General features: G+C 36.2%; 1 protein-coding gene across 1 annotated transcript in view; it reads right to left on the minus strand.

The window, feature by feature from the left end:
• CSMD3 (CUB and Sushi multiple domains 3) overlaps positions 1-12,924 on the minus strand; it is a gene marked incomplete at its 3' end in the record, with an annotated part of 1,277,483 nt that overhangs the window by 1,193,102 nt on the left and 71,457 nt on the right. The window lies entirely within an intron of this gene.

The following is a 12,924-nucleotide window of genomic DNA, read 5'->3' on the forward strand; positions in this document are numbered from 1 at the left end:
AAAGAAAAGAAATCAAGATATAAAATGACAACTTACCACATCAAAGTTGTTAACAAAATGAGAAAAGTCTCTTTTGGATTAATGTTAAACATGAATGATTCAGACTATCTGTTTCTAATCCCCACTATTAATTGACTAGAATAGACTAAGAACACATATGCAGGAAAAATGAAGATCCTCTTGCACTCCAAAGTCATTATTTTAAACACAAATCATATTATCTCTTACTAGTAAATCTATTCCTCATCAAGTTCTTTCTAAATTAGTGGAGTTACAACCTAGTCAGTCCCTGAAACTAAAAACAACAATGACAAAAAAAAGAAAAACAAGAAAAAGACCCTTAATTCACCTCTCAGTTTATGCTCTTATCTTTCCCACAAAGGATTCATAGAAAAATAGTGCAATTATGAGTAAAATGACTAATATACATTGAGCACTTTTCATGTACCACACACTTGCCCTAACGTTTCTTTAGAATATAGATTTTTAAAAATGATTTACTTAATTTTATTTGTTATTATTTTTAATTTGACAAAAAAGAGACAGAGAGAGAACGGGAAAATAAGAAAGCAAGCTGCTGCGGGACTCAAACCGCAGTCGGTCATGTGGGAGTCCAGTGCCTTTAACCATCACACCTCCTGCCAGCTCCTAGATTATATAATTTTATTCTCATTGTTTAAACAATCTATGAGGTAGAAATTCTTGAAGAAATGAAATCATAAACATATAAAGTAACTTGCCCAAGGACACACATGTTTCTAAAGTAAGTTTGTCTGAATGTAAATTCTGGCTTCATCATGCACTAGCTATTTGATGCTGAGAGACCAAGGACTACAAACTACTTCAATCACAGCAGATTGAGGGTTTCCTTGAAAAAAAAAAAAAAAAAAAAAACTTTTAGGGTTAATATTAATATGGCCCTGGGACAATTGATTACCCTTTCATGTTTTAAAAATAAACATAATAAAAGTGCCCACTCAAAGGCTTTTGTTGAATATTAGATAATAAAATTTATATAGAGTACTTACTCCAATGACTAATTCAGTTTTCAACAGCTTAACTCTTCTCATTATAATTGCTCTTACTTTCTTCTCTAGTTTTCTTGTTCTAGATTCCCTCATGATACTTTGCTGTATGTATTACTATCCAAGTTATCTTATAAAACTTAATTGGATGATATCACTTGCATACTAAAACTGTGTGGTGTGGTGCCTCCCGTTGCCTATTGAATACAGTATTTATTGTTTAATATGAGATAGTTTTTCATTCCTTCCACTCTAGAGTTAAATGCTGAATGCAGTATGTGGGGTGGAAACAAAGCAAGCTCTGTGGGAAGATATTCCAGATAATAGGATGCCATTCTACACTTCCTTACATGTATGGCCTTGGGAAATTCTAAGTCTCTATATGGTTTAGATTTATCATTATCAAATGAAAGGTGATGATATCTGCTTTGCTGAGTCTTCGTGAGAATTAGATAAAATAATGGTTGTAAAGTACCTTACCAATAAAAGGCTCCCTTTAAAACATCCCTTTATTATAGTCCTGAATTGCCCTACACCTTTCTACTCAATACAACAATGCCCAGTCTCCAAGCAATATTTTACTCACCCATGCTGTTTTCTCTGTGTAGAATTTTCCCTACCTTCTTCATTTGGATAATTGTGGAAATACTTTAGTACCCAGGTAGAAATATCGCTTTCTCAGTGGAACAATTTAGAACCAGCAAGTGGACTCCCATGTATGTAGTTGACCATGGAGCCATGTACTCTAACTCCCGTAGTTAGAGTCCCAGACCCAGTGGCTTAAATTCATGCCAGGGACATGTGTGTGCATGCCCTAAGTCTCAAGAAGAGAACGGAGGAGAAGGGATTGCAGCATTGCCATCCCCTCCGGGAGGTAATTTCTCACTTTCTGTCACCTTGCCTCTCTCTGTCTCTCTGGCGAGAACATGCACCATATAGCAAAAATCTCTAAAAATAAATAAGTAAACAAATGGCAAAATAGAAGACCAAATGTTCTGTTTAACTGAACATGCTTTCAGTATTTTTCCCTTATGAATTTGTATAGTTATATTAATTATACTTTCATTTCTCAAAATACATTGTGGAACTTCTCTGAAACTTGTTTACAGATCCTAAAGCTTGGGACTATTACAGGAAATTAGTCCCATGGCTGCAAAATTACATTAGTAAATGTTATCTAAATATAGAAGCTTCATATTAAGACAGGCAAAGGAAGGATTCCATATGTTGGCAACAAAATTGGGAAAACACCTAGGTTTTTCTGAAGTTGGCATGCCTTGTGCATTAGAGAAATAATAACTGCAAATGGATACCAAAAACACTGGCAAAGAAATACTGGCAAGCTCTCAGGAAACCCATTAAAACTATGTAGACTGAATGTAGTAAGTACATATAGGTTCAGCAAAAAAATCTTGAAATATTAAGATTAAAAACTAGATAGGAAAAGATCCCTAGTAAAGAGAAGTGAAAGTTGACCTAGATAGGGGCTAACAATAGATAATACTTAGCATACCTCTAGGTAAGTGTGCAACATCCAAGTGTTCCTCAGAGTAGTTTGTTATGGTAAAATATTACAATAAGTATATCAGATAATATATGTATATATGTTCCTACTGTTTTCTCATGTTAGTAACATGTGATAATTAGTTTGAATATAAGATAAATTTCTCCCAGAGTTCGTAGCTTTCAAGATAATTATTTGTGTTAGAATAGCTATGTCATGGGGCCAACTGGTGGCAGAGTGGTTACAGTGCTAGACTCTCAACACAGTCAACCGCTGTTCAAGTCTTAGACTGGTGGCTTGAAACTCATGCTTGACGTATGTGAATGTGTGTCCAAGATCGCAAGAGGGAAATAGAGAAGAGACTGCGGTGTGGCCATCCTTCCTCGGGGATGATTTCTCTCTCTCTTCTGTCTTTCTCTGTCTCTCTGGCAATCTCATGCAACCTAGAGCAGAAATGTCTCTCAAAAAAAAAAAAAAAAAGAAGAAGAAGAATAGCTATACCATATCTATAACAATACATGGCATGCAGACGTTATGAGAAGTTACAACTAGTTTAGGGGAGGTTTAATTTGTAAGTAGAACTCTTGATTAAACCTGAAACTTTATTGTATGAAAATATAAAAGTCTGGGACCAGCAGTTAGCGTAATGGCTATGTCGCTGGACTCCCACGTAGTCAACCGCGATTCGAGTCCTGGACCCGGTGGCTTAAACTCATGCCAGGCGCATGTGCATGCGTGCCCAAGATCTGGAGAGGAGAATGGAGGAGAAGGGATTGTGGCGTGACCACCACCCCTGGGGAGTGATTTCTCCCGTTCTATCTCTCTAGCTCTGTCTGGTGAGCACACGCCCCCTATAGCAGAAACCTCGCAAAAAAAAAAAAAAGTCTATATAATAATACATATAGCCCTGAATATGTTCATAGTACTATAATTACAAAATAAAGGCCCAGTGTGTAGATAAACTGTGGAAATGAATAGAAAGAATAGAGAAATAAGTGTGTATGAGAGAACTCATGTATACATTGACAGAACAGGATGTGGGATGTAAGCAAAAGAGAAGATTTTAAAAAGAGGACCTATAAAAAGAAAAAAAAATATGACAATGATTGGAAGAGAAAGATTAAGAACAAGAAGAAAAAAAAAGAAGGAGATGTAACTGGAAGAAAAGAATAATGAAGAAAACTGAGAGTTCTGATTAGTAACAACATAGAAGCAGATGCTAAGAAGTGGCACTTACTAAGTGTGGGAGAATAATCTCTACATATTGCTATCATTTTTTTCTTTACTCTTTATACCTAATCTAAATAATCTTATAATAGCCCCTAACACCACAGGGTAAAATACACTTAAAAGTATCACATACCTGATTATTGGCAGAGCCAACATTCACACTCTTGTTTGACATCACTCTAAAAGCAATACATTTTGATAAGTTTTTGGACTAAGTATTAAAAATCATTTGTCTGAGGTGCAGGTTGATCTACATTACAGCTGAAGTGGTAAATCCTGAACCACAGGTAATGTAGAATCATATAGAAAAGAAGTGCCTATGTGTTATACCAAATCAATGAAGAGTGCTGTGGAGTTTCCCTTTGTTGCTTAGGAGTTGATAGGAGAGTGAGGATAGGACAACGGGGAGGAATAGTCAGAACTATGATAGATAGGTTACGTGGGAGGTGCTCCCATTAGGATGCAATTTAGCCCGATGCTGTTCCCTATAGGTGCTCACTCTATTGTGTGATTCTAGCAGGCTTGCTTCATTTGTGCCTCGAATTTATAATGTTAAAAAAGAAACCCATAAAGGGACCAGCAGTTAGCATAATAGCTATGTTGCTAAACTCCCATGCAGTCGACTGAGATTTGAGTCCTGGACCCAGTGGCTTAAACTCACACCGGGTGCGTGTGTGTGCATGCCCAAGATCCCAAGAGGAGAATGGAGGAGAAGGGATTGTGGTGTGGTCATCCTCCTTCGGGGGTGATTTCTCGCTTTCTGTCTCTCTGTCATTCTCTGTCTTTCTGGCAAGTGCACGTGTCCTATAGCAAAAAAATACCTCTTAACAAAAAAAAAAAAAAAAAAAAAGAAAAGAAAAGAAACGAAACCCATAAACATCTTTCTTTGAAACATCACGTTTACCATAGTAACTAACAGATCTGGTATATATAATGTGAGACAGTTCTAAGCACTTTGTCAATATTAAATTTAATCTTGACAATAATCCTTTGAGATATATAATGCCATTTTCTTTACAGATTAATAAATGAGCATAGAAAGATTAAATAGCTTAACCAAGGTCAAAGCTAGGATAGGAGGAAATCTGGTGTGGGATGCCACATCATTAACCTGACTAACAGCCTGATGACTTCTAGAATAATGAGGATCACTAGATACTGAAATGTAGAAGATGAATGCAAAATATATTCATTGAAATTTACCTCTCTAGAGATTTATATATCAACAAATATTTAGAAAGTGATTCCTGGGTCCCCAGGCAACTATACTAAATTTTAGGTGTTTGTAGAACATTATAGTTCAGGAAGTATGTTCACATTTGTTATTTCAGATGATCCTCACCAGCAAGAAGACATCAATTCAGAAAGAAAAGTGCTTGTAGTTCCATGAACTGGTAATGACTTTCTACTGTTTGCATTGCACACTAAATATTCTCTTCTAACCCCTTTTTGCCCTCATCTTTGTAAATATTTCTATGTCTATCACATTTTCTAAATTGTGGCACAATTAACTATCATGTAGATGTGCTTCAAAAGTATGCTGTTTTCTCTCCATCTGGTTTGGAAATAAGCCTTATGTCTATACCTTATTACTATACACCACAAAATCTAAAGGGTATATCGTGCTTGATAAATGCTACTAATAGAGATTTTTATCACTTAGCTATATTTTTCTAGCCATAGTGAATGTGCTTAAGGATGAGAGAGAGAAAAAAAAAAAAAGAGTAGGAGGAGAAGGAGAAGGAAAAAAGGAGAAGAAAGAAGAGAAGACAGGGAAAGCACTCCTCTAAGAGTCTGTTCATCCTGCAATCCTTTTTCCTGTGTTTCTCCAGTCTATTAGGAACATATGTCTCTGGCATGTTTTCCAACATGCAGAGCCTCAGACTTGAGCAATGATCAATGACGTAAGATCCAGCTCCCTAGCACAGTTCTCTAAGTGCTGTACTCGATGTCAACCCTCAGGTAGCTTTTTTTTTTTTTTTTGAGAGGTTTTAGCTATAGGGCGTGTGCGCTCACCAGACAGACAGAGAGAGACAGAGAAACAGAAAGTGAGAATTCACCCCCCAGGGAGGATGGCCACGCCACAATCCCTTCTCCTCCATTCTCCTCTCAGGATCTTGGGCTCGCCCGCACAAGCGCCCGGCGCGAGTTTAAACCGCCAGGTCCGGGACTCGAACCACAATCAACTACGTGGGAATCCAGCGACATAGCCATTACGCTAACTGCTGGGCCCAACCCTCAGGTAGCTTTTTGAAAACTTACTACATAGGGTCTTTTGACTTCCCAATCCATTGCGTAATACCCATGAAACCATTGAGTTTTATAGACTTCGCACTGAAAAAGAATTATGGAGACATAAAAATAACTTATCAGAGAGAAACAATAAACTTTAAAAACAATGTAAACCATTCTTCAGACTAGAAAAGGTATTTAACCTGAGAACAAAGATAAAGCTGACAAGGTGCCAACCATTTCCACTTCAATACATTGAGAAGAAATGGAAATTTAATCCTCCCAAGGTTTAGCGCACAAATACTGCTTCTTAAAAATGACCAATTAGTGCTACTTTATTAGGGAAGAAAAGGAGGGCACTCATATAGTTTCATGGTCAGTACAATTTCATTGAGTTCCAAGGTTAAAAAACACAACTTGCAAGCACTTACACATTATAATAGGTAATGGAAGTTGTTAGAAGTCTTTGCCTTAACTTTCACATGCATAAATGATGGGAAGAACTCCCAGTTACAGACTATTATGGTCAAGCAAGCTATTATTCTGTTTTTTTGTTTTGTTTTGTTTTGTTTTGTTTTTTAACTCAATATAAACATTTAACTTCTGGGAAGCCCTTTTCTCTGAATCTATTTGGAAAAAAAATGAAGCAATTGTGGAACATCATGTTTATAGAATCAAATGAAATAATATACTCTCAAGTATTTTATAGAGTAATATTTGGTCTAATAACAGATCTTTACAATTTTAGAATACACTGACAATGTTTGAAACACACATTCTAGAGCTGATGTCCCCATATAGCTTGCTGGCAGTAGTAAGTATAACCTAGCATTTTCTCTAACTGGGTGCTAAGTCACTCTATTGTCTGTTGAATCACGAAACAGCTTTTCATACTCAAACATATTTGGAAAATTCTGAGTTAAATAGAATTATTGTTTTAAAAAGTGTTCAGAGGGACCAGCAGGTGGTGTGATGGTTAAGGCGCTGGACACTCCCACATGGCTGACCATGGTTTAAGACCCAGACATGGTGGCTTGCTTTCCCACTTTCTCTCTCTCTCTCTGCCTCTCTCTCTGTCTCTGGTCAAATTAAAATAAATGAATGAATAAATAAAATTAAATAAAAACAATTATTTTTTAAAAAAGTGTTCAGAATTTCTAATACAGTGATGTGCACTCTAAATTTCTAAATACAAAGAGACTATTCTATTGGGTGCTTCTAAAACATATTTGTTTGTGGAAATACTCATTCTTAAAAACCTGCTAACTTCTTTTGTTCTCTACAATAAAATTCAGGAAATACTACGCTGTCTATTTAGCCAATCCAGACTGACTTAATACCTCTAAAATATAAATATGAATTAGAGGGAAAATTTCCTCAAAATGCTGAATAATGTGATTCCAAGATATCCTTCATTTATAAATTCAAATGCTATTATTTCTAAACTTTTTAAAAAATTTTGCCTTTCTTAAAAGTGGTTTCCTGGGACCAGCAGATGACATAATGGTTACATCACTGAACTCCCACATGGCTAACTGTGGTTTGAGTCCAAGACCCAGAGGCTTGAAACTCATGTTGAGCATGTGTTGTGCATGCCTAATATCCTGAGAGGAAAATGGAAGAGAATGGATTGCAGTGTGGTCATCCCCTCCCGGGGGGGGGGCGGGGGGGGGGATTCTTCACTTTAAGTCTCTCTCTGTCTCTCTGGTGAACACACGCACCCTATAGCAAAAATCTCTCAAAAATAAATAAATAAGTAAAAATGGAAAGTGTTTTCCACTGTAGTGTATCAAAGGAAAATTTTTAGCTAGATTTTTAAAATTGCTTTCTAAACTTTAATCTTACGTGTCTTTATTCTCTTCAAGTCAGTGAACATTTGGTTGCCTATAACTAATTGAAATTTTGCTGGATGATATCAATATGTAGGTGCAAGGCATATTCTCTGTCCTCAAGAAATAGAGTATACTGGAAAGAAAGAACAAATACATAACTAAATATTTAAAGAGTTAACAAAATGCTAAAGGTTTTACTCCAAATGTTATTTTGGGTACAGCCTTAGAGGGAGACATGGAATTGGAAGAGGACAAGAAAAAGAGTACTGTAACAAACAGAAGAGAAACTCCAAAGGTGTAGAAGTATGAAATATCATGTTAAGAAACAAAATATTACATAATAGTCATACAAAGAGGTCTTCAAAAAGTTAATAAAAAATGGTATTATAAGAAAGCAATTTATAATTTTCAAATTTTTAGTACCTTAACTCATACCTTAACTCTATTTTTCCCATGAACTTTGTGAAAGCCTCTTGTATATAATCCCTTCAAATTAGCTATTGTGTGGTGCCAGTAGATGGTGTAGCGGCTATGTCACTGGACTCCCACGTGGCTCACTGAGGTTCAAGTCCCAGACCCAGGGACTTGAAACTCACACCAAGTGTGTGTGTGTGCATGCCCAAAATCCCAGGAGGAGAGTGGAAGAGAAGTGATCATTTTGTGGCCATTCTCCCTGGGAGGGGTGGGAGAGGATTTCTCACGTTCCCTCTCTCTGTCTCTGTCTCTCTCTCTCTCTCTTATGAACATACACACCCTAAAGCAAAAACTTCTTTAAAAACTTAACCATTGTGGTACTGCTATGACTAATTTTTTCCCCTAAATCATATGGCCATTGCTAATAAACTAGCAAAATTTTATATCAAACTGAAATATACTGAACAGTTAACATTTTTAAAGGGTAACTACTTTTTTATGAAGCTTTCCCTTTCCACATTTATTATTAATGACTCTAATGAGACAGTGATTGCTTATGTCAATTCCTGATGTGACTGTTCTATATTAAAAATTTAAAACTTGAAATATAAAGCAGAATACAAAACAAAGCATGTAATTGTTCTAGTGACTATATCTATGTAGCCATTATAGACTTAATTTTCTTTGTATTTATCTCTAATTACAGTATCTCCCACTATCATTATTTGTTGCCTGATCTTCTATCTATGATAAAGTTTTACTCTTTTCTTTTTTTTATTTGAAACTACCTTCAAAAATGGTATGTATTCTTTTTACAATATTCTGACACTGTGAGATCCTCTTTTAAACTCAAATTCAGTAGTAGCTGGGTCCTGGAAGGGAAGCCAGCTTGGGCATCAGTTCCTTTTCTCCTGCCAACAATAACAATTGATTTTCTTTTTCCCAAATTAAAATCAGTGAGGAGAGAAGCTCCAAATAACAATCAATGTCCACTCCACTAACCATGTCATAGTTAATTAAATTAAATATGCTATATTTCCTTCTTTTACAAAACCCTCTAAGGGATGACTTGAAAAAGGATTTAATTATGCTTTAAATGCATCTCATAGTGATAAGACATTGTAGTGTAACAAGATTCTCACTGGGAATCATTTATTAGGTGATTACTATAAGCAATACTGTGGAGCTCTTAGACAAGCTGGAGGACCTTGTACTCTCTGAGAACTGTGGACTGGGCATGTAACTAAGTGGTAGACTCTGTGCAATGAGGATCTGTTTGAACTCTTCAGGTATCACTTGAATATGGTAAGTCTTTTTCAAAACATGAAGGTACCAGTACTAGCACATGTAGAGTTTTGTCTTCCACTCTAATACACAGGAGTTCATTTGTATTCCACTCACTAAGCAACCTTTCATCACTTGATATGTCTAAGACTTGACCACTAAATAAATTCTTGGATAATTTTTTTTCACATAGTCTGAAAGTCCTCAGGTGCTAAGATATTTTGTATTTTTTTGGGGGGGGAGAGGTTTTTGCTATAGGGCATGTGTGCTCTCCAGAAAGACAGAGAGAGAGAGCAAGAGAGAAAGTGAGAAATCACCCCCCAGGGGGGGATGGCCATGCTACAATCTCTTCTCCATTTTCCTTTTGGGATCTTGGGCATGCATGCACATGCACCTGGTATGAGTTTAAACCACCAGGTCCAGGACTCGAACTGCGGTCGACTACATAAGAGTCCAGCGACATAGCCATTATGCTAACTGCTGGTCCCTTTTGTATTTTTCACAGCATGGTACCTTTCTAAATAAGTATTTTAATCAGTGGATAAATTAGTACCAAGTTAAAATATTTAAAGATATAGTCTCTCCTTAAAGGAATGCCTCTGAAATCCTCCTTAAGTGTAGTATATATTGCCTGACACATAAAACATGAAGAGTTTCGTCATTCTCGATAAAATCACATTTTTATAACACTTATCACTAGCAAACAAATTATTTATTTATCTGTAATTATTTAATGCCTATCTCCTCAGTCTAACATAGAAGCTGCATAAAAGAGATTGTTGTCTTCTTCACTATTTTATTCCCAAATCATAGAAAAGTGTCTGACATAAAAAAGCCTAATAAAATATTGCTGAAAGAACAAATGAATGAATATTGGGTAGAAGATCATGTCTATTTTACATTTCATAGGAACCAGAAGAATTGCACTCTAAGAGTTGTATCAATTTAAACCCCAGGTACTGTGAATAATAAGACTCACTACTTTACATATTATTCCAACACTAGATTTTCCAATAAAATATTATTAATTTAATTGTTTTAATCCCAATGATAAAATATACCTTCTAACTTTCCCCCCCCGATTATAAGTCAAATTTTAAAAGCAACTTTTCATGTTTTGTAAGCATGTGGGATGTAGCTTGTTAACCTATAGTCTGGCTCGATACTTTGAATATTTAATATATTGGACGTCACTTTTTGAAACAGCCAGAGTGTTCCAGATATTCTTCAATATTTCCAGCACATGTATTTATAGATTTCAACTACAGGGGAAAAATATCAAAATGACCAAAGAGAAGTGAAGAGGAAAGAATAGTTAGTAATGGCATTGTGTTCACTCCTGGAGATACTGCGCTTTGAGGCTGAGCACTGATAAGGAAGGATTTCTCCCAGCCTCTATAACCTTGATGCCAAAACCAGACAAGGACAATCCAAGAAAGAAAACTACAGACTAATACCCCTGATGAATAATGACAAGAAAATTTTCAACAAAATACTAGTAAACCTAATCCAACAACATATCAAGATTATATACCATGACCAGAAGGATTTATCCCAGGGCTAAAAAGATAGTTCAACATATGTAAAACAATAAATGTAAAACACCACTAGCAGAAAGAAAGGTACAAATCATATGAGCCTATCTATGGATGCAGAAAAAGCATTTGATAAAATAAAGCATTCCTTTATGATCAAGACTCTGCAAAATTGGGGTCAAGAGGACATTAATCAACATAATAAAAGTCGTATATGACAGACTTGCTACAAATTTCATATTGAATGGGAAAAAGTTAAAAGCCTTCCCATTAAAAATTAGAACAAGATAAGATTGTCCACTCTCTTCACTCCTTTGTGACATAGTGCTAGAAGTCCTAGCTACCACTCCTTTGTAACATAGTGCTGGAAGTCCTAGCTAATGCAGTCAGACAGGAGTGTAAAATAAAAGGCATTCAGAAAGGAAAACAAGACACTAAATTTTTCCTACTTGCAGATGATTTGATTGTATGCATGAAAATCCAAAGGAATCCATGAAAATACTCCTAGAAGTGATAAATGAATTCAGAGAAATTGCAGGATAAAAAGTCAATATACAAAAATCTATAGCACTTTTACTCATCAATAATGAACAGACTGAGACAGAATTGAAAAATGCAATCCTATTGGGACCAGCAGATAGTGTAATGGCTACGTCACTGGACGCCCATGTAGTCGACCACAGTTTGAGTCCTAGACCTGGTTGCTTATACTCACGCCGAGCACATGTGCATGTATACCCAAGATCCCAAGAGGAGAATGGAGGAGACGGGATTGTGGTATGGCCATCGCACCCCCCCACCCCACCCCTCACGGGAGGTGATTTCTCGCTTTCTGTCTCTTTGTCTCTCTCTTTCTGGCGAGCACACACACCCTATAGCAAAAACTTCTCCAAAAGCAAAAAAAGAAAAAAAGAAAGCATTTCCATTTACAATACAAAACAGTAAGATACCTAGAAATAAGTGGAAGGAAAATGAGGGAGGGGAAGAGTGAAAGGAAGGAAATTTGGGGAAAATAATAGAGATAGAAGATATTTGTGGGACACAAACATGGTTTATTACCTGTTGATGATCATGGCTATAGTAATCTCAACTGGATTGGCTGGAGGTGTACTTTGTGTTGGGTAAATTCTCTTTACAATCTAAATGATGTATAGAGATTTAATGCATAAATAGTAATAAATGAGTTAAAAATAGATAAATCTAATCAAAGAGGTGAAAGACCTCTACAAGGAAAAATGTGAAAACCTGAAAAAGAAATTGAGTATGATACAGAAAAATGGAAAGATGTCCTGTGCTCTTGGATTGGAAGAATGAATATAATGAAAATGAAGTCCTACTCAAATTAATTTACATATTCAACGTGATTCCAATCCAATTATCTGAGACATTCTTCACAGAAATAAAAAAAAAAAACAATTATAAAGTTTGTCTGGAATAAAAAAAAAAAAGTTTTGACTTGCCAAGGAAATACTGTACCAAAAAATAATTGAGGTGGCATCTCCCTACTCAATTTTAAAGTATATTACAAAGCAGGGTCATCAGAACAAAATGGTACTGGCACAAAAATAATGAAGAAATAAACCCCAAATTATAAAAACAACTGATCTTCCATAAAGTGTATAAGACAATGCAGTGAAGAAAAGAAAGTTTTGGGACCAGCAGTTAGCTTAATGGCTACGTAGCTGAACTCCCATGTAGTTGACCGCGGTTCAAGTCCCGGACCCAGTGCCTTAAACTCATGCCAGGCACATGTGCGTGCGTGCTCGAGATCCTGACAGAAGAATGGAGGAGAAGGGATTGTGGCGTGGTCATCCCCCCGGGGGATGATTTCTTGCTTTCTGTCTCTCTCTGTCTTTCTAGTGAGCGCA

Source organism: Tupaia chinensis, unplaced genomic scaffold (genome assembly GCF_000334495.1).
Source record: "Tupaia chinensis unplaced genomic scaffold, TupChi_1.0 Scaffold000032_1, whole genome shotgun sequence".
NCBI classification, from domain to species: Eukaryota; Metazoa; Chordata; class Mammalia; order Scandentia; family Tupaiidae; genus Tupaia; species Tupaia belangeri.